Below are 26,635 nucleotides of genomic sequence, written 5' to 3'. Positions count from 1 at the left end.
TTTTCGTCACTTTATGTAACTGCCGGGCGCAAGTGATTTTTTTCCAAGAAATCGCGATTTTTAGGCGATTAATCACCTATTAATCTGCGATTTTTTTGAAAAAATCTGCAAAAAAAAAATCACGATTTTTGGGGCAACTAAATCACCGGCCCCAAAAAATCTTGATTTTTTCTAGTATCGCCGATTAATCAGTGATACTTACATCTATGAGTATCATATTATAAAAGAAGTTATTTAGACAACCATTTACGGTAAAAATGGTCACCTTATATATTCCCTACAGTGATAAAAGATGACGAACTTTTATTTGATGTATGCGTGGTGGAAAAACAAATTTGGCGCACGAGAAGAACAAATGAGACACACGACAGACTGCCGTATATCAAAAAACTTCCATTGATGATTACTTGGGATAAACAGAATCACAACATAGGGCATATTTCTGGGGTTTATTTCCCAGCACACATAAGACAAAAGAATGGCCACAAATTGCTGATGCAAAATTCTTTGCTCATCCAATGAAAATGTATAAATTCATGATGATGCTTGACAAAACAAGATGACACTGAGGAAGGTAAAACTTGTGGTTACAAGATCCTGACGATTACCTCATCCTGCAGGTTCAATAACGATGAGTTCATTACGAGCCTCCATCTACCATTCCTTGTGTTCTTTGATTTCCATCTCAATCATCCCTCTATCGCTACTAACATCTGCAGGCATCAACATCGTATGAAGAGTACTCGTGCAGGTTGGTCCTGCTGATGGAACATGAGTGCTGTAAATGGAGCAAATATGCCTGGCAAAAAATGGAGAAATGACGCTTTGGAAGAGCTGCAAATGAGAACATCCACATGGATCCATCATCCTGCCCCTGATAACCTGGTCTGAATATCGTACACAGCTCCGCTAATATTATCTCTGACAAATGATGGCACAGACACCAGATACACACCATACAGATTTAAAGATGCGTTCTTGTTCTGTTTAATATCTCAACAATTTTGTCAATGCTTTGGCTCCAAGGGAATAAAGGAAAGTATAGTCACATTCACCAGACCTATCACGAAACCTCCGATCTTACTTAATTCATGGTGACGGGACAAACAACCTGACAATCTGATACAACAATCCACACAAAAGCGACCAACTTAAAATCTTTGGCCTTTGAATTTATAAAAAACAGCTATAATTTAACACACAAAATGATGACTGCATATTTAACTGCAGTAAAAAAATTATCAATCAGCAAAGCCAATAAAGATCCTTTTGATATAACAAAGGCGATGAGAAGAACCGCCACATGCTGTTATCTAACCTGGCTCTGATTCCATGTTAAATTTTAGCCCAAAAATATTTGATAAACAACAATAATAAAGAGCCAAAAGATTCAAGAGACACACATAAGTTACCTTGGGAAAACCCTTCCAAAATGAAGGGAAAAGCCAGACCACACAACAAAAGATCACTTTATTGATAATAAAATATTCAAGCGTACAATGCCTTTCACTTGATGCGATATATATAACACATAGAGAGACTCTTCACATTACAACCAAAGGTCTCTTCAATTTCCCAAAACATGACTTTATTTTCAAATACAACTCTACGCATTTCCATGCCCCTAATGCATGTTGTATGACACGTCTTTATATTTAATAGTACAATTTCATCATAAATGTGACGTCCATATTACTAGCGATAAAGATCTCTACGTCAGCTACAATCTCTAATGGTGAGGAACTAAGTTTCAAGCCATCTTTTAATTAATTATTAGTATTCGACGTTCATTTATATTAAGGAACTAATATAAAATAATTAATACTTATTAAATATTTTTATAGTTATTTAATAGTAGTTTATCTTATAAAACTAATAATAAATAATTAATATTATTTATGGAAATCATTATTTTGGGACATTAAAAAACAATTAAAAAGAATACAACCAACCAACCAGGCCTTTCTCAAAACCCTCAATGTCCTCCCAAACTAGCTCTTCTAATATCTGAGAATACTTTGTGGACAAGTGTTCTCAGTCCCCAAGATTCCACATCCCCATATGCTCATCAGAAGCTGAGTTCACCAAACAATGTGCTACCTTGTTCCATTCACAAGGAATGTGACAGAAGTTAATAGGATCCAAAGATCTACTAAGTCTCACAATCTGATTGACCACCAAGGCCAATTGCTACTTCAGTTCCTCAATTTACCACTTATTTAACATATCAACCACTATTTGTGAATCAGATTGATATATGATCCTTCTCCAACCAACGGCACAACTTCTATCCAGAGCAGAGGATAGCAAGAGCTTCCAGAAAGTTGTTGGTATGCTTTCCTTTGTTACAAAGAAAAGAAGAAATCAACGATGAACTGCACCAATCGCAGCATGCCCAGAATTACCCCTGGAAGAATCATTAACATTCATCATCAATACTTGTTGAGAAGGGGGCAACTAGCAACCATCTTGGTGGACCTTGCTCTTGGCTTGCTGGCCCACCTTGGAAGAGGGGAACCTACAGCAGCTAGCCAAACCCAATCTCCGAATGGCAACCAAATCGCCTGGATACAGAGGGGCAGACATATCACATTTTCTTGGTAAGGTCTTGTGAAAATCATTAATAATTTTTATCCATTGTTGAATACTTCACATTTTCTTATCCTGAAGAATCATCTATTTCTTTTCAACTAGATTTTCCAAATAATATACTAAAGGCCCTTGTTCCAAGCAACATGCAAAAAGAAGTTTTGGTAGGGGAACTCCGCAGAAGACCCCAGAACTCAAGCATGGAGGAAGCGCAGACAAAGGCCTTAAATCTGTCACTAGCAGTGCCAAAGCTCCTTAGAAAAAGGCAACAAATATGTGAATACCATTTTTCTTTATTGTTACAAAGAACACAAATAAATGGACTTTGAAATCCTTTCTTTCTCAAATTCTCCCATGTGAGACACTTATTCTATACAACCAGCCACTTGAACAGGTTGCATTTTAGGTCAAGTAAACTTCCTCCACACCTTTTTCCATCAAAGTACTTGCGTTCTCCTGTGAAATTGCCTGTCTAACTCCTAATATTGCGAAGCAACTGAGAATCTTCCTTTTGGATCAGAGCCCTAAGCAGGAAACATTATTTCTCTCTAAGGAATTACAAGCTTTGCCTACCAGAAACTTTCCAAGCTCCTGACAATCTTCCTCAGAACCCCTCGAGGTTAGCTTATGAGGCTCTTTCCATCTAAACACTTCTACTTAACCCAAAACCTGAGAAGTTTGTAGTCTTACACATTACTCCAACCTGCTTCAAGAAAAACCTACACAAAGATTGCAAGTGCAGATATATACATATGATAGGAGGGGAACCATCCCAGGAAGAAAATCAGAGTAAAGCTTTTGAGCCTTTATAGCATATCCAAAGTATACCCTTTGCCTGATTAATTTAATGCCACTTTTGAGTGTTGCTCCAAATCATAGAGCCGTTTTCCCCAAGGCTACAACAAGGAACATCATTAGTCTCCACTCCTCTCAAATACTTTGAAGTAAGGATCTTGGCCCAATCTTGATCCTGATGACCACATGTAATGTCCCCTGTTGGGACTTTACTTGATTTACCCTAAATTTCCCAACCAGGGTTTGGATTGAGCTCAGAAAATGGAAATGTAACTTAGTTTTTTGATGTAGAACTTGCAATCAGATTAGTTAACAAAAATTGAAAAAACATGTAATCCGTTGAGTTACAAATATAATTCTATTTATCATCATAATTTTCCTAAAGTATACACGGGATTCCTTTGAGGGTTTACTCCATGAATCATCTATGCTATGAAGTCCATGGGAGGTCATACAAGATGCCTTGAGCCTATCAATCAAGTTTAGGGGAACAAAAGTACATCCTTTCTTTGGCCTCCAAAGGGGCACAAAAACATATCTGCTGTATCAGCCTCCTGAGGGGCACATAAGTATATCTGTCATTCGGCCTCCTACTTAACTTGAATGGGCATCTCAGCTACTCGCTTTCCTTATATGCACCATATCTTTCCAACATAATGGTACAGCATACTGGTTATAATTGTCGAAATGAATCTTCATTATTATTTATTATGCAAACATTTTTGCTTCCTATCAAATGGAAGACAAGATAATCAATCAGCCAGATCAGAATGCTCAGTGCACCATACCAATGCCTTGAACAATATATAAATTGCTGTCTAATTATAAACTGTGAAACTGCAGATCCCTTGCTTAGTTGCATACTGTTTCCTTTTTGAGGCCTTACCAACTTCGTCCTATTGTGGCATTATATCCTCTTGTTTCCCTCAAGAGATGCAATCTTTGGTGGTATCTGCCCTTCTATTAGGTAGTGTCCTTGGGTTCTGACTGATAGTGACACCGCTTCATAACACTTATTCATCACACATGATTCCTTCACATACTTGAATCGCTGGAGTGAAATAGTTCTTCTTTCTTCTAGGAAACCTTTAGGATCTGCTTTAAAGCTATTCCCTAAATCAGCTTGAAGTTCTGTTCTACTTCTGCCTTGTATCTGTTCATACACTGTATGAAGATCTGATTATAAATTTTTTCTTAGATCTGCAAAAAGTCTTCACAAAAATCTGTTTTGGTTAATCTTTCTCTTTCAAAATAAGTCTGCTGCTGCACCCATAATATCTCCCTTTTTTTCTTCTCAAATAGAACTGTCTTCTCTTTATGTCTTCCAGTGTAAGGGAAAGGTCACGTCTCTTCATTGTGTCTGCCTTTTGCCACGAGACACAAAATTTCTCAGTCAGTGCAGAACCCTTGCTAATTTCTACCCTTTGAAAGAGTTACTTCCTTTTTACATTCCATTGCTTCATTAATTCTTCCTTGATTCCCATGCTCCATTCTTTCTCACTTCCTTTCTTGTCCTCAAATGAAGTTCTCCTCTCCCTTTGATAGCTTATATTTGAGGGAGACAACTTTTCAATTCATGTCTTTTGACCATTCATTCGATGTAACTAAATTTTAATTATTTTTAATTTTATTCTTGTAAAACTTAAAATTTATTCTTTTATGTTTCGATTTAATTATTATTGTTTGTTATTAAATCCTATTTCAAGAAGGTGACTTGATATACCACTCTCTCCAAAAGAGCTTTGTCGACAAGACTTGACCATTAAGGCTTGTCTATATGAGACCAAGATCCCTGTCCCATCTCAGGCTACAAGAAAATTCCCACTTAGCCAATCTCTCTTTTTTCAAAAAATAATTATTGGCTCATAAGGATTGTCACGAGAGGCCATCAAACTTACAATTGAAACTTGAACAAGCTGCTTGCATAAGTCACCTATATTTAGGGAGAATCTTGAATCATTGACTTTAGAAGAGTCGCTCACCCAACAGTAGAGAGCCACTTGTAGATCCAATGAATAACTTTTCTTTGGAACTCATCTAGAACATTTTGCCAAAACCTGTTAGGTATAGAGCTCATAGCAATTGAGATACCAAGATATACAAGAGGAAAAATACCAATCTGAATCTAAGTATTCGAGCAATCCTAGTTTGAATAAGCTTAGGAGTATTGAAGAAGTATATGGAGGACTTGCTCTTATTAATCCTTTGCCTTGAGGCTGCCAAGTAAATATTTTAAGACCTTAGATTGATTGCCTCATTAAATCTTGCTAATCCCATCAGAGCGTTATCATTCTACAAATTGTAAACTAGAAGGGGGAGGCGAATTGCTACCCTAATTCCAACCTAGAATCAACCCTTGCCTCACATGAGACTTGATAACTCTCCCAAGCAATTAACCATTAAAATACATAAGGTGAAGGAGCATCCCCTTGGCAAAGACCCATGGAAGCTCCAAATAGCTCAAGGGGATAGCTATTAGTGAGAAGAGAGAAAGAGGAGGTGTTATAATTCATGATCCACTTTTGGCCAAACTCATAAGCCTCCAAAATGTTATGCAAAAAAGTCCAATTGACACGATCATCGTATTTGGTCATGTTAAGCTTGATAAATATAACCTTCTCTTTGAAGGTTTCCATGGAATGCATAGTCTCGCTTGCAACAACGCCGTCCAAAATTTGTCTTTTAACCAAAAACTCCCTTGCTCTCTTTGAAATTAGAGAACTAAGCCACAAATTAAGTCTTCTTGCAGTTAGTTTAGTAATAATTGTGTAGACTACATTGCACTAGGCTATAGGTCTGTTGCCCAATTTTTAGTTCCATTCCCTTTTGCTTTAAGTTGCAGTCAAGTCAATGTCATGTCTTGAGTTTTGAGTCTTGGTTACCTCTAGGAAGATCTTCTTCTCATCTACCTATCAAGCAAACTATGCGAGCAATGCACTGGTCAAAGGGCTAGGTGATTAGGATTTTGGAGGGTCTGTTTACATGTTCCTTTGATGAGAAGGAGGTCTGAAACTCCATTGATCCATTGTTCCACATTCAGGAGCATGTTGGAGGTGAAGATTCACATTGATCTACAGTTTAATGGAAAACACCCTGGTCAAAAGTAGTAGGAGTAAGCATGCAAATTTGATCAACGATGCAACGCGAAGTGTTAGCCATAGATTAAGATTCAACCAACGGTGGTGATTTGCTAGCAGGAATATTAAAAGCTTGTCACAAAGGGACACACCAATGCTTGATGCTAACGATGGAATACCACGTGTCGTGGTGGGCCAAGTCTTCAAGTAATGAAAGGGTGCTATGTGTCAAGAAAGCATAAGGTGGACCCACAAAGCATCAATATGAAGGATAAATCTCAGCGATTGATTAAGCCCAAGATCAATGACACCTTTTTCATTTCGGGAAGTTTTCTTCCAAGTAAAAGCTCATTTTAGAAAACCTCGCAAAATAGTGCCACATGTTGTCACATGTTAGAAGTGAAGGTGAGCACAAGATGTTACGAGATAATGACAGGTGGCAAGTGGGCCCATAATCAATGGTCTCTCGGGACAAAGTAAAGGAAAGACATCATGCTAAAGGGTTTAACCCTGAAAACAAATTAAAAAGCACCACATGTCAGGAGAAGGTAAAGGCGTTTTCTTTGTCAACATTCGAAGACTTAATCGCGACTGTCCATCAGGCAACAAGGAAAGATTTATCGATGATGGTAATTTAAACTTGGGCGTCTGTTAGAATATGAAGATGCAGTTGATGGCACGAAAGGAAGATTGAACATTTTTGAGGGCAATTCAAGGATGGCAAAGGCCATGGGTGGTGATGGGTGTCGACAAGGAAGGTCAACCACCAAGATCATGCCAGAAATATCGTGTTATGCTTCATTATCAACCTTATCTGTATAGTTTCTTGTTCTCTCTCTGATGTATGATTATGTAACGGGTGACTGTTTGTCTGTCCTATTCTGAATGGTTCAAGTGCTTCGAAGTGTAATAATGAATTGTAATGGCCAAGTATCTAAAGGCCTATAAATGTAACTTTCATAGTTAATACAAAGATCAACAATTTTATGCAACTTCTCCCCCTTTATTTCCAGATACTGAGTGAGAATCAAGAGGTTGTATGAAATGGAGGATTTGATTGATATCTGCAACTGGGTCTTGTGTGGTCTTGATTCCATTTGAGATCAGCCTTTCTAATGTTGTTCTGTTTATTGTCTCCTCTAGTTGAGCTAACCATGCATAGCAAAGTAGTCTCTATGGCGTAAATTTTAATAGACCGTGTTTGGTGTAGACTTATTAAAGTGTTTGATATGTATTCTGATATATAACAGACTAGTGTCTTCTTGTTGATAAACTTAATGTACTTGCTGTAAAATATAATTTCCTTGTCTAAGATTAGTATTGCCAATTTTATTGATATGATCTATAGAAAGAGAATGCGACTAATATATATATATATATATATATATATATATATATGTTGAAACATGACATAATAGAGTCATGTCTCTATACATTCGTGTCCCAACATACACATATCGATTCATAGCAACTTTGTTAATACTAAATAGTGTTTATATAATACTAAAGTACTTACACAAGTATATAAATCACGGGTTACATCGTTTAGCAAAGTGATGCCACTCGATATCAAATTGGAGATGGCACTTCAACACGAGTAGAGTTCTATTGATGTAAATATAATCGGCAGTGACATCAAACAGTCTCGTGTAAACTAATCACCCGACTATATTGGATTAACCAGATAAAACAGACATGAAAATACTGCACTATATAAATTACTAGTGTATATATATATATATATAAATTATAGTTTAAGGCAAATGTTCCAATACTCAAACTGCTAACTTTCTTAACACTCCCTCTTTTGCGACGAGGGATTGAAACTTCTGTGTACAATTGAGTAGACTTGATTACATTTGATGAAATATGGTGTTCGACAAAGATCCGGTCTAAAATAACCATAATAATTGATTTTCATGATGTCCGGACAAAATCCGGCCTATAACTATGATGGATATCAATGTGTCCAGTAGGGTTCGGCCTATAACAATGACACCAATGATTTTCATGATGTCCGGACAAGATTCAACCTATAATCATGATGGATATCAATGTGTCCGGCAGAATCCGGCCTATAACAATGACACCAATAATTTTCATGATGTTCAAACAAGATCCGGCCTATAATCATGATGGATATCAATGTGTCTGGCAGAATCCAGACTATAACAATGACACCAATAACTTTCAATACTTTTGGTATTTAATAGTTGGTCATCTATTGATAAGATCGTCACCTTATAATAGAGACTTTTAACAAAGAATATGAAAGATCGTCACCTTTCATTTAACAAGTTCGCAAACAATAATTAAATATAATATTCATGAATAAATTTACAAAAATGTAATTACATATTTGTCATACCAAGTTTAGATCTAAAATACTCTATTTTCACTCTTGCAAGAGGTTTAGTAAAAATGTCAGCATTTTGATCATTTGTGTTAATATAAATCAGCTTGATCACATTCCTGTCAACCATGTCTCTGATGTAATGGTAAGGAGTCTCAATGTGCTTTGACCGGTTGTGGAACACTGGATTTGCTGAAAGTTTGATGCAACTCTGATTGTTACAATCGATCACATTGGAATCTAACTTCTTCCCAAATAATCCAAATAATAACTTCCTTAACCAAACTGCTTCACGTGCTCCCTGGAGGCTGCCATATATTCAGCTTCAGTAGAACTCAAGGCAATTGCAAGTTGTTTTCTACTGAACCATGACACCATTGCTGATCCGAGACTGAAGCAACATCCTGTGGTACTCTTTCAGTTCAAGGAACAACCAGCCCAATCCGAATCTGTGTAGCCTTCAAGTTTGATTTCAACATTTCTGTACTTTAGTCCAAGACCAATAGAGCCATGTAGATATTTCAAAACATGTTTAGCCGCCATCAGGTGTATTTTTTTAGGTTCACACATAAAGTGACTTAGTACATTCGTAGCATAGCAGATGTCAGGTCTAGTGTTTACCAAAAACATGAGAGATCCAATAATCTGTCTGTAGAGGGTAGGATCAATAGAGTTTGAATGTGCTGCTTCCTCTTTTAGCTTGTGTAGATTGGTTTCCATTGGAATTGCAAGTGGCTTGCTGTCCATCATTCCAAATCTATTCAAAATATCCTGAGTATATTTTCCTTGATTTAAGAATATGTAATCTTCCTTTTGACATACATCTAGGCCCAAAAAATAATGTAGCAAACCTAGGTCTTTCATGTCAAATTCAGTAGCAAGGTCTTATTTGCATTTGCAATCAGATGATCTTCACCTGTTATTAAGAGATCATCAACATAAAGAACCAATATAATCGTATCTCCATTAGATATCTTGAAATAGATGTTAGGATCAGCTTCATTTTTAGAGCATCCTAATTTGATGAGATAACTGTCAATTCTTTCATACCAAGCTTGAGGGGCTTGTTTCAAGCCGTACAATGCTTTCTTTAGTGTACATACATAAAGATTTTCATTTTTTTATCACGAAACCTTCAGGCTGTTCAATATAAACTTCTTCATTTATGACTCCATTTAATAATGTAGTTTTCACATCCATTTGATGCACCTTCCATCCTTTTGTTGCTGCTAAGGCGAGAATTGTCCTGATTGAAGTAAAACGAGCAACTGGGGCAAAAGTTTCTTCATAATCAATACCTACTTTTTGTGAAAAACCTCAAGCAACAAACCTCGCTTTATGTTTCTCAATGCTCCATCTGTTGCATATTTTATTTTATATAACCATTTAGAAGAAACAACTGATTTGACTTTAGGTCTACGTACAATGTCCCATACATCATTTTGAAGTATTGATTTATATTCTTCAACCATAGGATCTTTCCATGCTTGGCAAGTTAGAGCTTCTTCAACAGATGTAGGTTTAGATTTAATGAGTTCAATTACTAGTGTAGTATAATATGATTTGTTTCTAGTTTTCTTAACTTCCTTAGTAATACCATCTTGTTCAATATTATTTTCTTCAATCATTTTTCTTGCCCACAATGGTCTCTTTTTGGTAATTTGAGATGTTTCTATTTTCTGTATCTAGTACTAAACTCATTTCTTTTGATATATTCTCCCTCCGAATTTCAGATTGTGGACTTTCATCTAAGTTTGTTGAAGGCTCATCATTTGTGCTTATGGATAGTTTTAGAGCAGTGTTTTCCTCAAATATGACATCTCTGCTTACTTCTACTGATCTTCCGGGAACATAGATTTTGTATCCTTTTGAGTTTTCACTATACCCAACAAATATGATTCTAACTTAGTTCTTCTTTCTTTTGGTATATGTATATACACAGGACAACCAAAGATCCTGAGATGACTTAGGTTTATTCCTTGTGAAGACTTCTTTAGGTGTTATATTTTCTAGGATAGAGTGTGGACATTTGTTTTGAATGTATACAACAGTATTAGTGGCTTCCGCCCAGAATGAAAAGTGTAGGTTTTGATCATGAAGCATAGTTTTAGCTGCCTCAACAATAGTTCTATTTTTTTCTTTCTGCTACACCATTTTGTTGAGGATTATAAGGTATTGTATACTCCCTCTTAATCCCAACAGATGTATAGAAAGCTTTGAAATTCTCAGAAGTATATTCTCCCCCATTTTCAGATCTCGGAGTCTTAATTTTCTTTGACACTTGATTTTCTACCAATTCTTTGAATTCTTTGAATTTTGATAACACTTCATTTGATTCCTTAACTTTTAGAAAGAAAATCCAAGTCTTCCTAGAGTAATCATCGACGAAGATTATGTAGTAAGAGTAACCTACCAGGAAGAGAGTTGGCATGGGCCCACATAGATTAGAGTGAATTAGTTCCAGAATTGATTTAGATTTGTGTTCACTAGTAGGGAAAGGTTTTTTAATGTTCTTTCCTAGAGCACAACCTTTACATATACTTGTATGGGTAGAATTTAAGTTTGGAATTCCAGAGGTGATTTTGCTTATCTTCGGTAGTGAACTAAAACATTGTGTCCGAGTCTCCTATGCCATATTTCATTAGAATTTGTTATTTCATGATTAAAAGCTTGGTTTTGAATATTACATAGTTTATATTAGGTCCTATTTCTAGTCCCGATAGTGATAGCATTTTTAAGACTTGTGTTTTTAGGCTAGTACAAGACTTTGTCTTCGTTGAAAGTAACTTGAAAACCTTCATCCGTTAATCCAAAGATTGAGATTAGGTTTTGTTGATGTTAGTTTTTGTACCACTACACAACATATTAGCAATTGAATATCTGATACGGAGTATCAAACACACAATTCCTCTCTTGAAAAATTAATACTTATGAAGACATAAGCAAGAACTCCAATGTTCCTTACACTTGTGGATACTAACTCAGTATATCGATGTGATTTGTTGGTAATCACGTAGGCAGGCTTACGTTATTCATTCGAAGATAACTTGTTGGTACTTCGCTTGTTTGACTTGTTCTTTTCTCCTTGATCACTTTCACTTCAACTAATCTTACCACTAAATGCTTATTGCTCGACCACTCCTATGGATGGAGAAATTAGGAAATGGATGGGGATCTAACCAAATGAAAGCTTGCCAGCAATGCTACCTCCATTGGTGCGATGAGTGTAAGGGATACTTTTAGGATTTTCACATTGACACCTATCTCCCAACCCAACTTGAAGTACAAGCGGAAAGATAATATGCAAGTAGAAGTTAGGAGCGATTGGACTAGATTACCACACAAGGCTTCCTAACAAGCCGCTAGGATGCTAGTGGCCTAGTATATAGGTCCCTATCAAACATTCACTAACATCACCATACAATTAGCCATCTACTTCTACTCTAACAACATGAAATGAAATCGTACTTTAATTTGAGAGATGAGAATAACAATGCAATACACCAAAATGATCATGTATATCCACCATGCAAGCCACAACAATGAACAGAGAACAATTTTGATAGTATTTTGGCAACAATTCTCCAACATAACTCTCTCACAATTGAGAGCAAAATGGCCTTATATAGTGGCTCAAAATTACAATGAATGGCCGAGATTAAGAGGCAAAATCAAGAGCCAAGATTATATCTTACAAACCCCAATTAGGGTTACCATTATTCAACCAATTACATGAGTGCTCCATCTTTGTGGGCCAATGAGAAAATTACAATAATTTGTCAACCAATGAGAACATAGGACACTTGGCATGATTTGATTGCATGCACATGAAAGTGCCACCTCATCAACCTTATCTTATAAATTTATTCAATCTTTGAGATAAGGTGAAGCCTTGGATGCTTGAGCTTGTCCTTAGAAAATTTCTCATCACCACTCGAACTTGCTCGTACTTGATGTCCTGACCCTGAAAGGATGAGGTCTTCATGCACTTGGGGTAATCTTGCCTTGGCCTCAATGACTTCCTTGGATGTGAACTTCTTTGCAACTTGAGAGTCTTGCTCTTGGCCACTACCTTGAAATCGAACTTAACCTCCCCCATTATCCTTGCCTTAACCTTCCTGGTCTTCCCACCTTCCCATTCAAATCCAACCAAGCTAGCTTGCACAAATAGCCAAGCCTTGCCTAGCCTCAAATATTTTTTGCGGGGTTTCTTGAATCTCAATCTTCAATCAAATTCGCCCTTCACCTGATTTCATTCTTCACCAAAGGTCGCACTTCAAGCTTTGCCGCCTTGCAATCAAATAGAAGGGCTAGGACCCCATGTGGAATTGCTTCTAGTTTTGCACTGCCCTAAGTTGTAATTCTAGATTTTCACTTATAATTCTAGCCCAATCAAATTTGCCCTTTCCATTTGCAATTTCATCAATAAAGTAGTACACCCAGTTTTTGAATTGCATACCTTGAGCTAGGTCCATGATCCGGTTGAGAAGCACAATGAGATTGCCATACTTTGATTTGAAACCTGCCATGGTGAGCCTTGATGACCTGGTGACTCCTTTCTTGCCTTTGTGTAGCCAATCCTGCTTTAGATTGTTAAGTACAGTGGATCTCTGATAGATAAACAATTACAAAGAATGCTTGCAAATAAGTTTCTAATTTGAATTATGCAAAATTTAAATACTTATCTCTGACTGTGACTTCAACAATATATATAATTGACTTCCTCCTTTAACAATAGTTGAATCACTGGATTGCTTGTAATAAATGAAATGATGTGAATAACTCTGAAAACTGTTTTCAATATGCTAATGCTTATGCAGGTACTCGAATGCCAAGGAATTGACGCTTTCCCTGTGGTAGAGCATGAATATATATATGAAATGTACAGACATGACTCTGAAGAGTCATGTCTCTACGTGGCTTAAGAGCCACGTAGGGAAAGCCACGTAGAGACATGACTCTTCGGAGGCATGTTGGTTTGTTTAACTGCCAACTTAACTACATTATATTAAGGCTCGATAATACATTAGGACTCAATAAGAAACAAAGCATGATATGAATTAAGCCTGTATAAAACCTGATACAAGGCATGAAGTTGTCGGCAATATGAAACCCGACCAATATGGAGTCGGTTAACAATATAATCTTTTCTCTGTCGATAATATTATGAGGCATGACAGGGATGTAGGCATACGTATATGTATGCATATATTAATATGTATACACATACGTATGTTTATATCTCTGTCATTCACAGAGAATAGTAGCAACTCTAGTTATCAAGAAATTTATGTTTTGCTTCTTCTGACGCTAAACATTAACACTCCCTCTTTAGCTAGGGAGAAGTAAAACATTAATTAAATCAGAAGCAACACAATATGAACAGTAAATGATCTCTACTTGCACTTAAGCAATGTCTAGAGATAGCACATATAATCTCTACTTGCACTTAAGCAATGTCTAGAGAAGTTTTTAAAATAATTTCTACTTGCACTTAAGCAATTTCTAGAGAAGTACACATAATTTCTACTTGTACTTAAGCAATGTCTAGAGAGGCTCAAATAATCTCTAGTTGCACTTAAGCAATGTCTAGAGAAGCCCAAATAATCTCTACTTGCACTTAAGCAATGTCTAGAGATGCTTATACCTTGTTTCATTATTTATGACTTCCGATAACACAGTCATGATAACAGGCCTATCATTTGTAAGATCGTCACCTTACAAAGATTAACTTCTATTTGTTTGTTATCATGGTGTTCGACAAATTCTGGCCCAAAGAACCATGATAATCGGCCTATCATATGTAAGATCGTCACCTTACAATGATTACCTTCTGATTATATATGCCAATGAAAGATCGTCACCTTTCATTACATATCTAAAGCAATAATTATATAATCACATATAAATTGAAATTAAATACAATATTCAACATTACAATTTGATCATATCAAGTTTACTTGAAATATTCCAATATAACATTGACAAGAGGTTCTATAAGAATATCTGTTGTTTGCTCATTTGTAAATCGATCTTGATATACCATATCTTTGATTGAAAAACGGAATCAACATTGCATATGTCACTTATGTATTTGGAAATGTATCATTCTCCCTCTGATTCCTCACTTTGGGATCTTATCTTTATTTAACAACTTAAAATGCATGATTTTCATCCTTTTCATACTCAACTTCTGCTAGAGCTGCTTGTATTTTCTCTCTTTCTAGACAAAAGTTATGAATGTGACCGAATTTGTCACATTTGAAGCATTGTACTTTGGATCAATCCCTTTTCTTGTATGATTTGTTGATTTCCTTATTGGCTTGATGAATTCTCTTTCTTTTTCATTTATTATTGGTACTGACTTGAAGAGCTTGAAATTCTCCCTTGACTTGAAATGATTCCTCTCATAATTAATCTTGATTCTTCTTGAGTACATTCGTTTTTAAGAGACTCAAACTTGGGTAACTCAGGTCGGGAGCTTAAACCTCGAATAAAAGTTTCCCACGAAAGAGGAAGACCTCTTAGAGCGATCATGCTTAGCTCCTTGTCATCAGCTTGATTTTTCATAGATGTGAGTTGATCCTTTAGTTCAGTAATCCTCAAGAAATATGAGGTTATGGATTCTCCATTTTTCATTTTTATGTAAAATAGATCTTGTTTTAAAGTTAATAATCTACTTGTATTGTTAATTTCAAATGTATTTTGAATAGAGGAGAACATTTTAAATGCAGTTTTAAGATTAGCTATAGATGGAAGTATATGATCCTTTACTGAGTCTATGATGATTTTCATTGCTTTATTATTATGCCTTTTCCATGTTACTTTCTCGGATTCATTTTTCAGGCATGGGTAAATTTGATTCAATGTAATTTTCTAATTCCATCTCTCTTAGTACTATTAATAATCTGATTTTCCAAGATGAGAAGTTTGATGCTCCATCTAGCCTATCTTCTATTCTTACGCGATTCACCATTTTAATATTTTGATTTAAAACTTTCTTACTTTAACTTTTGAAATCAGTTTAGACTGAATATTTTGTAAAAGTTTTCTTATCAGTGCAGCTCTGATACCATGTTAAGTATAGTGGATCTCTGATAGATAAACAATTACAAAGAATGCTTGCAGATAAGTTTCTAATTTGAATTATGTAGAATTTAAATACTTATCTCTGACTGTGACTTCAACAATATATATGATTGACTTCCTCCTTTAGCAATGGTTGAATCACTGGATTGCTTGTGATAAATGAAATGATGTGAATAACTATGAATAATGTTTTGAATATGCTAATGCTTATGCAGGTACTCGAATGCCAAGGAATTGATGCTTTTCCTGTGGCAGAGCATGAATATATATATGAAATGTACAAACATGACTCCGAGGAGTCATGTCTCTATGTGGCTCAAGAGCCATGTAGAGACATGCCTCTTCGGAGGCATGTTAGTTTGTTTAACTGCCAACTTAACTACATTATATTAAGGCTCGATAATACATTAGGGCTCAATAAGAAACAAAGCACGATATGAATTAAGCCTATATGAAACCCGATACAAGGCATGAAGTCTGTCGGCAATATGAAACCTGACCACTATGGAGTTGGTTAACAACATAATCTTTTCTTTGCCGAAATGTATGTTTTGCTTCTTCTGATGCTAAACATTAACATAGATGCATGAAATAAGCCTCTTGGTTATCTTGAAATGACATGGCCGCCTGATCCATCATTACTACTGTTATGCTTTTGTACTGAGGGATGTTAAATGCTTCTTCGATCACCTTTTTGCCGATGTTGGCCAACACTCTCTTCCCATAGTAAAAAATGATGGATTTACTAACCAAATCAAACCTTGATGCGCATTCCATAACCAATTCTGGACAAGGCAAGGTGGGAGGGAAGGCCGCTATGTGTACAATTCCACTTTTGTAAATCTTCTTTGCCATGGGGGATTGTCCTTCCTTTAGTCTACCTTTATCATGTTCACTGTACCGATATTGGTATCGGTAATTCGCCTCATTTTTGAGAAGAAGGTGGTTTTGGGCATCATGTCTTCTTTGTCTTTCTTAGTATTTGTTCCCTTAGGGTTCTTGCTTGCACTAACATCTACCATCCTAAACACTTATTTCTGCCCCTTCGTTCTAAGTGATATGGACTACCCTTATTGATCTCCAACCTTCTTTCTATCGATGGATTCTAACTTATTTCTACCTTGCCAAGTCCTATCACTACACTTATCAGTCTCCAGTCTTCAACCTAGGGATGGGACTACTACTTATTTCTGCCTCTTTGTTGCCTTAGGATGGACTACAGTTATATCTCCCAACTTCATTCCTAGGGTGGTCTAGCTTATTTCTGCCTCACCAAATGTCCTATCATGGATTCTACACTTATCTCTTTAATCTTAACCTATAGATGGGATGATGAAGTGATGGATGATGAATGCAAGAAGAACCAAGAGAAACAAAACCAGAGAAGAATAAGGAGCGAAATCTGCTTAAGGACCACCTTTCAGCTCTAGAATGAATCGAATTCACCTTTACCAATAGCCGGGTCTTCTTTGAAGTTCGGATCAGACCTAAGAATTTCAAGCCCTTTGCAAATAATGATGCCCTAGCTGGAAAAATCAGAATTCTGTCCTCTTGAAATTGCCCATGCATGTGCCAAAAATCAGGCTTTAATCATATGTTTCTTTTACCAAATAATACTGTCCAAATCTGATGCAAAATCACAGCTTCTCAAGAAAATCAGACCTCCACAAATTTCACAGCTCTTTAAGGAAGAAAAAATCAGACCTCAAACATGAAAATTTGCCTTCAAAAATCATCAAACACGGAAAATTCTGCCCTAGAAACAATTCGCTAAGGCCTTGAAATCTGCTCCAAGCACACTAATCTGCTGTTTCAAAAATCACTAAGTCTGATAATGTTCTCCCTTTGCAAAGAAAAATCACCAAAATGGAAGAAGGCTGCCTCAAAATCGCCGAGGAAAGGAGGAGACCTGCTTGTGGAATGAGAAATGAAGGAAGGGGGAAGTCTTTTTATACCCAACTCTACACACTCCTCTTAGCTGGCCTGACCAGCCCTAGGAGAGAGAAAATTTAATTAGTGCACAACTTTGGCCTAGATTAAATGCCAAGCTAAAAATTAATTTTGCCATAGTGAATTGTGCATTTTTAATTGCCGGTTAAGACTAAAATTGCAAAAATAAAATTAATAAAGCCTTGGAGATGCTTAACATTTTTATTTAATGATGTTTTAGTAATCAAAGTATCATTTAAAATCGGACTTAGCAAGCTAAAATCAATTTTTCAATTTTAATTTACAAATTTCTTAAAGGATTTTAAAATCTTCAAGGCGAATTTAACCTTTTTAATGCCACTTTTTGCAATTTAATCCAAAATCAATTTTGCAATGCAATTTTAATTTTTAACAAAAATAAATCATTTCTCTAGAATCTAAAATCGATTTTCCTAATTCAATTTCACCATTACAAAATCAAAATTTTCACCAAAAAAAAAAAATTTTCTGAAATAATTAAATCTAAAAAATTTATTTTGAAAATGCTAAAGATTACATAATCACATCTAATTTTCAAAACAAAAACCGTTTAAATTCAAAATTTTGTAGATTTATCTTGCCAACTATAGTCCAAATTATCGAGAAAATGTTGTCTTTGAAATTTGCCTGGCCTAAGGATAAAATTACAAGCTCTGGAAAATGAAGTTAAAACTGGGTGAAAAATAAATCTAACCCATCTTTCCTGGCCTGAAAAATTATTGCCAAGGTGATCGAAAAAAAGGGGGTCCCCAAAATTTGGGGCGATGATGTGAAAACTTCACAATGGGTTTCTTTTTATTCTAGGTACAAATAGAACATCTTTCAACTTTAATGTAACTCCAATCCTTAATTGAATAGAGCAAGTCCCAGTGCCTCTGACTGGATGAGTGGGGTTGTCTCCAATAGTAACTCCTTCAGATCTATAATTTTCAAGTGTTTCAAATTTGTCTCTAAATCCTGTTATATGTCGGGAAGCGCCACTATCTATTATCCACACACTTTCATTAGAGTTTATCTCACTTGACAAAGTGGAGTAGAAAACTAGGTTTTCATCTTTCTTGCTTTCGGCTAATGAGGCTAAGATTCTTTCCCTTTCAGGACATTTGCTGAAGATGTCCGAATTTGTCACATTTAAAGCATTTAACTTTAGAGAGATTATTATTGTTGACCTTATTATGCTTTTTCTTATGGTCATGTTTCTTTCCTTTAAATTTCCTTTTCTTTCCTTGATGATTTGGAGCTGAGAAAAGAGCTTGATTTTCTCCCTCTTGATTTGATATAATACCTCTGGAAATTAATCTTGATTCTTCTGATGTACAATCAGTGTTTAGTTGATCAAAAGAAGGGATTGAAGGTCTATTGACAACTTGAATGAATGCTTCCCATGATAATGGTAATCCTCTGAGTGCATTTAGAGAGTTCTTGATCTTCTACTTTGTTTCCAATGGAATTTAAGTGATTCTTAATTTTAGAGATCCTTCCAAAATAAGATGAGATTGATTCTCCCTTATTCATTTCAGTATTCATCAATTGATTCTTTAGAGCGATCAATTTGATTGAATTGTTTATTTCAAATGCATTTTTGATTATTGTGAATACTTTAAAGGCTTTCTTCAGATCTGAAATGGAAGGAAGAATGTGATCCTTTACGGAGTCTATTATGATTTTCTTGGCTTTATTGTTTTGCCTTCTCCAAGTGATTTTTCCAGTTTCATCTTCAAGAATTGGATTATTAGATTCAATGAATGATTCTAGTTCTAGTTCTTCAAGGATTGTGGTAATCCGGATTTTCTATAAAAAGAAATTTATGGCACCTTCAAGTCTGTCTTCTACTCTCACATTATTTGACATATTTGCAGTACTTTTGATAGCCTCTCTACCAAGTAGGCTCTGATACCATGTAAATTTTAATAGACTATGTTTGGTGTAGGCCTATCAAAGTGCTTGATATGTATTCTGATATATAACAGACTGATGTCTTCTTGTTGATAAATTTAATGTACTTGTTGTAAAATATAATTTCCTTGTTTGAGATCAGTATTGCCAATTTTATTGATATGATCTACAGAATGAGAATGAGACTTATATATATATATATATATATATATATATATATAAACATGACATAATAGAGTCATGACTCTATACGTTCATGTCCCAACGTACACATACTGATTCATAGCAACTTTGTTAATACTAAATAGTGTTTATATAAATGGCGGGTTACACCCGATACTAAAGTACTTACGCAAGTATATAAATCATGAGTTACACCGTTTAGCAAAGTGATGCCAACCAATATCAAATCGGAGATGGCACTTCAACACGACTAGAGGTTTGTCGATGTAAATATAATTGATAGTGACATCAAACAGTCTAGTGTAAACTAATCACTTGACTGTATTGGATTAACCAGATAAAATAGACATGAAAATAATGCACTATATAAATTATTTGTGTGTGTGTATATATATATATATATATATCAATTACAGTTTAAGGCAGACGTTTCAATACTCAAACTGCTAACTTTCTTAAAATATGGGATTGTAGGACAAATGTATTTGAAGCTGGTGATATCTTACTAGATTCCATTTTAGTGGAGGGTTATCAATTAAGGTGGATTCCATTTCATCTTTAATGTGCATCTCTGCTCTTTCCCTGGATTGCATTTCATTAGGTCCAATTTGCATTTAGAAGTAGGAGTAGATGTTAGAGAGCTTCAAGGTGATTTATGATAGCTATTCTACTAGCTGTCATAGGTTACCCAAATCTTATCTTGCCAAGGTTGTTTGTGTTTGCAAACAATCTAGGTTATCCTCTTTTGCTCTTAGGTTAAGAGCATATCCCCATCCCAATGATCTATTAAAGACACAATTCATTGCATATGTTGCATATAAGGGAGCTATACCTTATAATTCAGAGGACAATGATATAACACATACACTGACCCATTTGTTGGTGACATCCTTTTGTTTCCTCACATTGTGGGCGTCTAGAGTCAAGGTAAAGCCAAGTTAGCAAGTGGGACAAACTGTTAACCAACAGGTCCAAAGAGGTCCATTGAATTTTCTATCTTTTTGGAATAAGAGCAAGGAATACAACACTCATGCCTCTTAGCACCTATTTACTCCTTTGAGATTCCAAACCCACCTCTAGAATTTCCAATTTGAGAATATCCAAAGCTCCTAGTAAAATTCTATGTGAAAACCATTAGATCTAGGGGTCATTTTCTTGACCTGGAACACAATCCTTTCTGATTCATTAAAGGTAATAGGTTTGTTCAATGATTCATTCATCTCATTAGAGATCAAGAAGTAAATGTACTCCAAAATAAGATCCTCTTCCTCCTTTGTTAGAGGGGTATCCTCAGTTATAGAGTGCGATAGGAAGGAATGATCTCTCTTTTAAAATTATCCTACAAGAAGGGAGTTGATTTCCTTATGTGGACTTTAGAGAGGTAATGAGACGTCCTTGCCTACGGAAAAAATCGATGTGCCTATCTCCTTCCTATAGCCGATCAATACGAGATTTTGCTTCCATAAGATATCTTCATGCTCTCCTTCCTCTAGTTCTTTCACAATTGTTGCTTCTAATATGAAGGATTCCTTTAGTAAACTATGATTTCAAATTTGACAACTAATGTCATCTAGGTGAGACTAGGTAGTCACTTGAGCCATAAAAATGTTGCCATAACACTGTCTATTCCGTGTTTTAGCATATATGTAACATACTGAAGCATCTTGACGAATGTGTACATTATAGTAACGAATGCAGGTTTCCCTTCCAAATGTGTACATTATAGTACCATTACGTATTAAATATTTTATTTATTTATATTGAAAACTATTAGCATGAAGTTTATTCACAACATCGAAAGATGTTTAGCTCATGGAGTGAGATTGATCTATAAAAAAAAAAATTCTTCTGTTAAATAATGTTATGCTCCTATTGAGTTAACCCTCATACATATCTTACAAAAGGAAGCCATTTTTCTTTGAATCTGTTTGTCATGTTAATTGCATATTCTTTAATTTTTTAAACAAATCCCTATTTTAGTTTAATATATATGTGGAAGGGCAAACCCAAATAGGTTTTTGCTTCTCATTGTCAAGGCTATTGAACATGTTGATTGAGGAAACAGATTTTGATACAAACTATTGTTCATTATTGGCACAACCTGACTGATCTCTACCAAACCTAACCTAGGTTCAGCTTTTGGTAAAATATGTAGGCCACCTATTGTCAGAAAAATAAATCAACAGATCCATCTCTAAATGACTTTACAACTTCATTTTGTTTCCAAATAAGCAAAAATTGCTTCCAGAAATGGAAAGGTCTTTCACTCTAAAAATCATATCTTCAAACTCTTTTTGTTTAAAATAGGATTTTTTAATCACAAATGATGTCCGCCAAGAAAAGAAAAGAAGCTAAGTGTAATGCTTGAAACAGCAACCTCATGGGTTCTGCTTTCCTGCTTATTCATTGCTCCCTAAAATGCTTGTGCTTGTCTTTAGCTTTAAAATTTAAAATCTCTGACTCTAAACTTATCATTTGCAGTTTTATATTTCAAACTTAGACATAAAGAGTTCAAAGAAGTGTTTGGAAACATGAAGTTGTACAATCAGTTTTTGAGATGGATATGTTTTTTAAAAAAAAAGTAATCAACAGATTCATCACAAGAAGTGACTGTACAACTTAACATATTTTCCAAATAAGCAAAAATTGCTTCCAAAAATGTTAAGATCATGTTCGTGTGTGTTTTATGACATAGATAATTCAGAATAAACTAGAAAGGGTACCTTTATCCTCTCTTGAACAAAGTCTCCAATGTGCTAAACTGCGTGATCACAAAGTGGACTCCAAGGTTCTAAATGTGTGTGATTTTGCCGTTCAAGATAGACTCATGTGGTAAGATGATTTGCTGAAAAGCTCTAAGGGGACTTTGTATTTATTCAAGGTTTTGTCCTTCAACTTTTGGATAACAAATTTCCTTTTTTCTCTCTTTTTTTCGATTTTTTGGGTTCACTCTGATTAAGACTTCGAAAATAAAAGGGAAAAGAGGAGAGTTTGAGCATATACTTATGCAAATGAGATACAAGAATAAGGAAGTCTTTTCATATTTTGATGTCAATTCTTCCGCAAATCTAATAGCACTATCAGTGCCGTTTGCAATCCATTTCTTTGTTTCATTAGCTATCACTTTCCCTTCTTCAAATCTTTGACTGATTCCTGTGGAAGAGCCAAAGATGGAGTGAATGTTGTATCTCTTTTGCTGATGGGATTTACCAAATGCTTCATATACTTTCTCAACTGATCATTCTCTGTTTTACATTTTATCTTTCTTTTCCCTCTTCTTTTCTTAATTTTTCTCTGATTGCTTTGACTGAAACATCCAATTCCTAAGCTCTTGCTTCTTGGTGGCTGGGCCTATATCAATAGTTGCTATTTCATACTCTTTAGGAGTAATATCCTCCATTGCTTTGTCAACTTTAGGTACTGTTGTGTAAATTGAACAAGACCCTATGTCTTTTTCTCAATCACAGAATATTTCTTAGTTTCATTCTTTTTCTTTGGTTTGGCTCATTCTGGCTGGGAAATCCTCTGTATCATTATCTTGCTTAATTTCTACAGGTACTTTTTGTTTCCATTCTGTCTTTTAACCAAAGTAACAAGAATCGGAATCGGATCGAAATCAGCAAGGCCGAATCAAATCGTGAATCGGCCATGAATTGGAATCGAATCGGCCATGAATCGGAAAATTAAAAAAACCCTTGAAATTTAGTGAGTAACTTATTTCATAAACCCTTTATCGCTGATTCGATTCACCAATTCACAAAAAATCGTTTGGCTTGAATCGAATCGCCGAATCGCGTGAATCGCATGAATCGCCGTGATTCTTGGAACTATGCTTTTAACCAATCTGGAACTGTAGATTTTTTAATGCCACTATCTTCCATATTTTCTCCAATTCCTTAGAGTGTGGATATCATCCCCTCTAAGAACTCTTTTAGGAAGATATCAACTTGAATATTTAACTCCATTGGCATATCGATGTGAAATTTTTAAAGATTGAATGCATGGAGAAAACACAATGATGATTTCATTAGCAATGAACTCTTAAAAAGAGTTTACAGATGCTAATTATAGCGCAAACAAAAAAGTAAGGTTGTTTGAATAACGACGATGTCTATAAATAAAATTTGAAAGAGCAAGCTAAAAGAATGCCTAAATGACTTTAACTAGAGCTGTCTAAAAATAGCAAGATACTAAAAATATTCTAATACCCTTCCTTAATATTCTATCAACTACCCTGTAGAAGATAATACATGTCTTGTAGTCCCAAATACTTAAGAACATTCTGCTGTTGCTAAGACCCCTCCCTAGAACTGCAGAATGTTAATGACCAAGTGTAGCTAGAAAAAACCAAAGAAGGTGGTCTCCTTCATCAAAATGATTTGTTGGTGTGAGAGTAGATCCTCCCTGAATCAGCAAAGCTGTTGACCAGAAATCATCACAAAAACATCCAACCTGATGTTGGATAACAGATCTGTCCTTCCGTGGAAACAGAGATACACACTCAGGATGATTGCAAATATTCCAAACTATTGTAGATGAGCAAAATGCTTCAGAACTGGCTGCAAAATATGATGATCTGAAGAGTACAAAGCATTGTGTTTTCGGAGAAAATTAGTAAAACTCCTAAAGTAACATCCCACATGAACTTCGCATTTTGCATATTATAGAAGCTAGAAATGATTTTTGAGCTGAAAAATCGATGAAAAGTTGAAAACCCAACAAAAGCGTGGATACAAATTGAAGAATATAGGTCAGAAAATACGGAACTCTGTTAAACTCAATTTGAATTTTTTCAAGGGAAAAATTAATAAACCCATCAGATTTTTTTAGAAATTAAAAATAATTAAAAAACCATTATCCAAAAAATACAAAAAAACCTATAGCTCAAATGGAAAACTCAGATTAGGGTTTCGTGCCCAACAGAACACGATTTGGAGTAAAAATGTTGATCAAACAACGCATGCTGCCAGGAAAAACTGCTGCCAAAAAAACACACGGACCTGGCCAACGTGGTTGGAAAATACACTAGAATAAACCATAAATAATTTCCCAGAAGACAAATTTTGGAGGTCGCATGACTTCGTGATTGGCTGCAGCAACCAGACAAATGAAAACCAGGGCTGCGGACCTTTGTGCAGCAGCGTAAATTGCTGGGCCATGACAAAAAATAGTTGCCGAAAGTGTTTGGGGTTTGCGGGCGCCAAAAAAGACAGATTTTACTTGGGCTGCCAGGCTAGAACATGGGCATTTGATCTCATGCTATCGACGCCAAAGCTGCAGGGATAAAAAAAAGAAATTATTTGTGGGCTGGATGGCGGCATCTCATCGCTGCTACAGGACAAACAATCTTTGGGTGCAGGCTTGACAAAACCACAGGGCATACCACTTACTTGTCCACTATTACTTGAGCAGAAAGACTTGCTTTGAATTTCGGAGAATACAGCCCTGCAATCAGAAACTTCCAATTATGGCTTCTAAAAACCCATGAAAACCATGAACAACCTCCAAAAATGGTGCCAAGAACCATAACGGCTATGAAAAAACACTTCAATTTTTTACTAACTATTTTGAACAAAAAACAAAAACTTAAATTGTTTTTGTTCATAATCTTGGGCTCTCCCAGGAGGGAATCATGCCAAACCAGCACCCGCTTTGATACTATGAAATTTCTAAAGACTGAATAACTAGAGGAAACTGAATAATTAGTGTATTAACAGTGAACTCTTAAATAGAGTTTACAAATGCTAATCATAGGGTGAACAAAAATGCAAGGTTGTGTTAATAAAGACAATGTCTATAAATAGAACTGAAAGAGAAAACTAAAAAGAAAGCCTAAATGACCATTACCTAGAAGTGCCTAAATACAGCAAGATACTAAAAATAAAAAAAATATTCTAATATGAAGTGGATGGTTGTTACTGGATTTCTTGTTGAATAGGTTTTGCATTCTGTTCTTCATGAACACAAAATAGGGTGTACTAAAATAACTAAGCAGATTAATATCAAAGAATAAACACTACACAAGGCCCGCATTTCCTTATTTCCTATTGAGTACTGTTGCACCTGCTCCACACTTTCTTCTATCATCTATGCATGGGCACATAGTCCTCTTCCCTCCTTTTTTGTACAAATATATGCACCTGTAATTGTCCTGGGGGTTCTCAACAGGGAATCTTGTTCTAACTGATTTAGGTTAATTCCCCTTCATACAATTAACTCAACACACAACCAGCATTAAATGAAGAGAAAACAGACTCTAGAAGATTAGAACAGTTAGTTCTGATATAATGTGAAGGATTATGCGTATTGAGACGCTTTATCAAAAGAAGTTACGAGACACGTTCCATGAATTAAATATAGTTCTATAGTCTCTCACAGATCACTGGTAGGATCAATGCCTGTTACAATTCTGGTGAGTTGCTGGGTGATTTACTCCATATCCTTATCGTATGATGGTGTTAGCAGATGAGAAAAAAACAAAAAAGTGATATCTCTCTGCAATCTGCATCCTTTACATAGATTCATATGGATGTTCTTTGTTCATGACATTCTGAATGGAACCTTCTCATGCCATGTTTGCATATTGTTTCATGTTTATATGGTTTAGTGTATGTTTTGGTGTGCTAATATATGGTTTCATGTCTATAATAGTTTGCTTTTTTGTGTTTTCTGTACTAAAATTTTG

General features: G+C 35.5%; 1 protein-coding gene across 2 annotated transcripts in view; it reads left to right on the top strand.

Annotated features, from left to right (window-relative positions):
- The window catches only part of LOC149532726 (uncharacterized), a 203,607-nt gene that overhangs the window by 21,702 nt on the left and 155,270 nt on the right, over window positions 1–26,635 (top strand). The gene's annotated exons all lie outside the window — the stretch shown is intronic.

Source organism: Cupressus sempervirens, chromosome 10 (assembly GCF_028749045.1).
Source record: "Cupressus sempervirens isolate cs-2001-9-10 chromosome 10, ASM2874904v1, whole genome shotgun sequence".
Taxonomy (NCBI): domain Eukaryota; kingdom Viridiplantae; phylum Streptophyta; class Pinopsida; order Cupressales; family Cupressaceae; genus Cupressus; species Cupressus sempervirens.
This window is presented reverse-complemented; position numbering and strand designations above follow the sequence as displayed.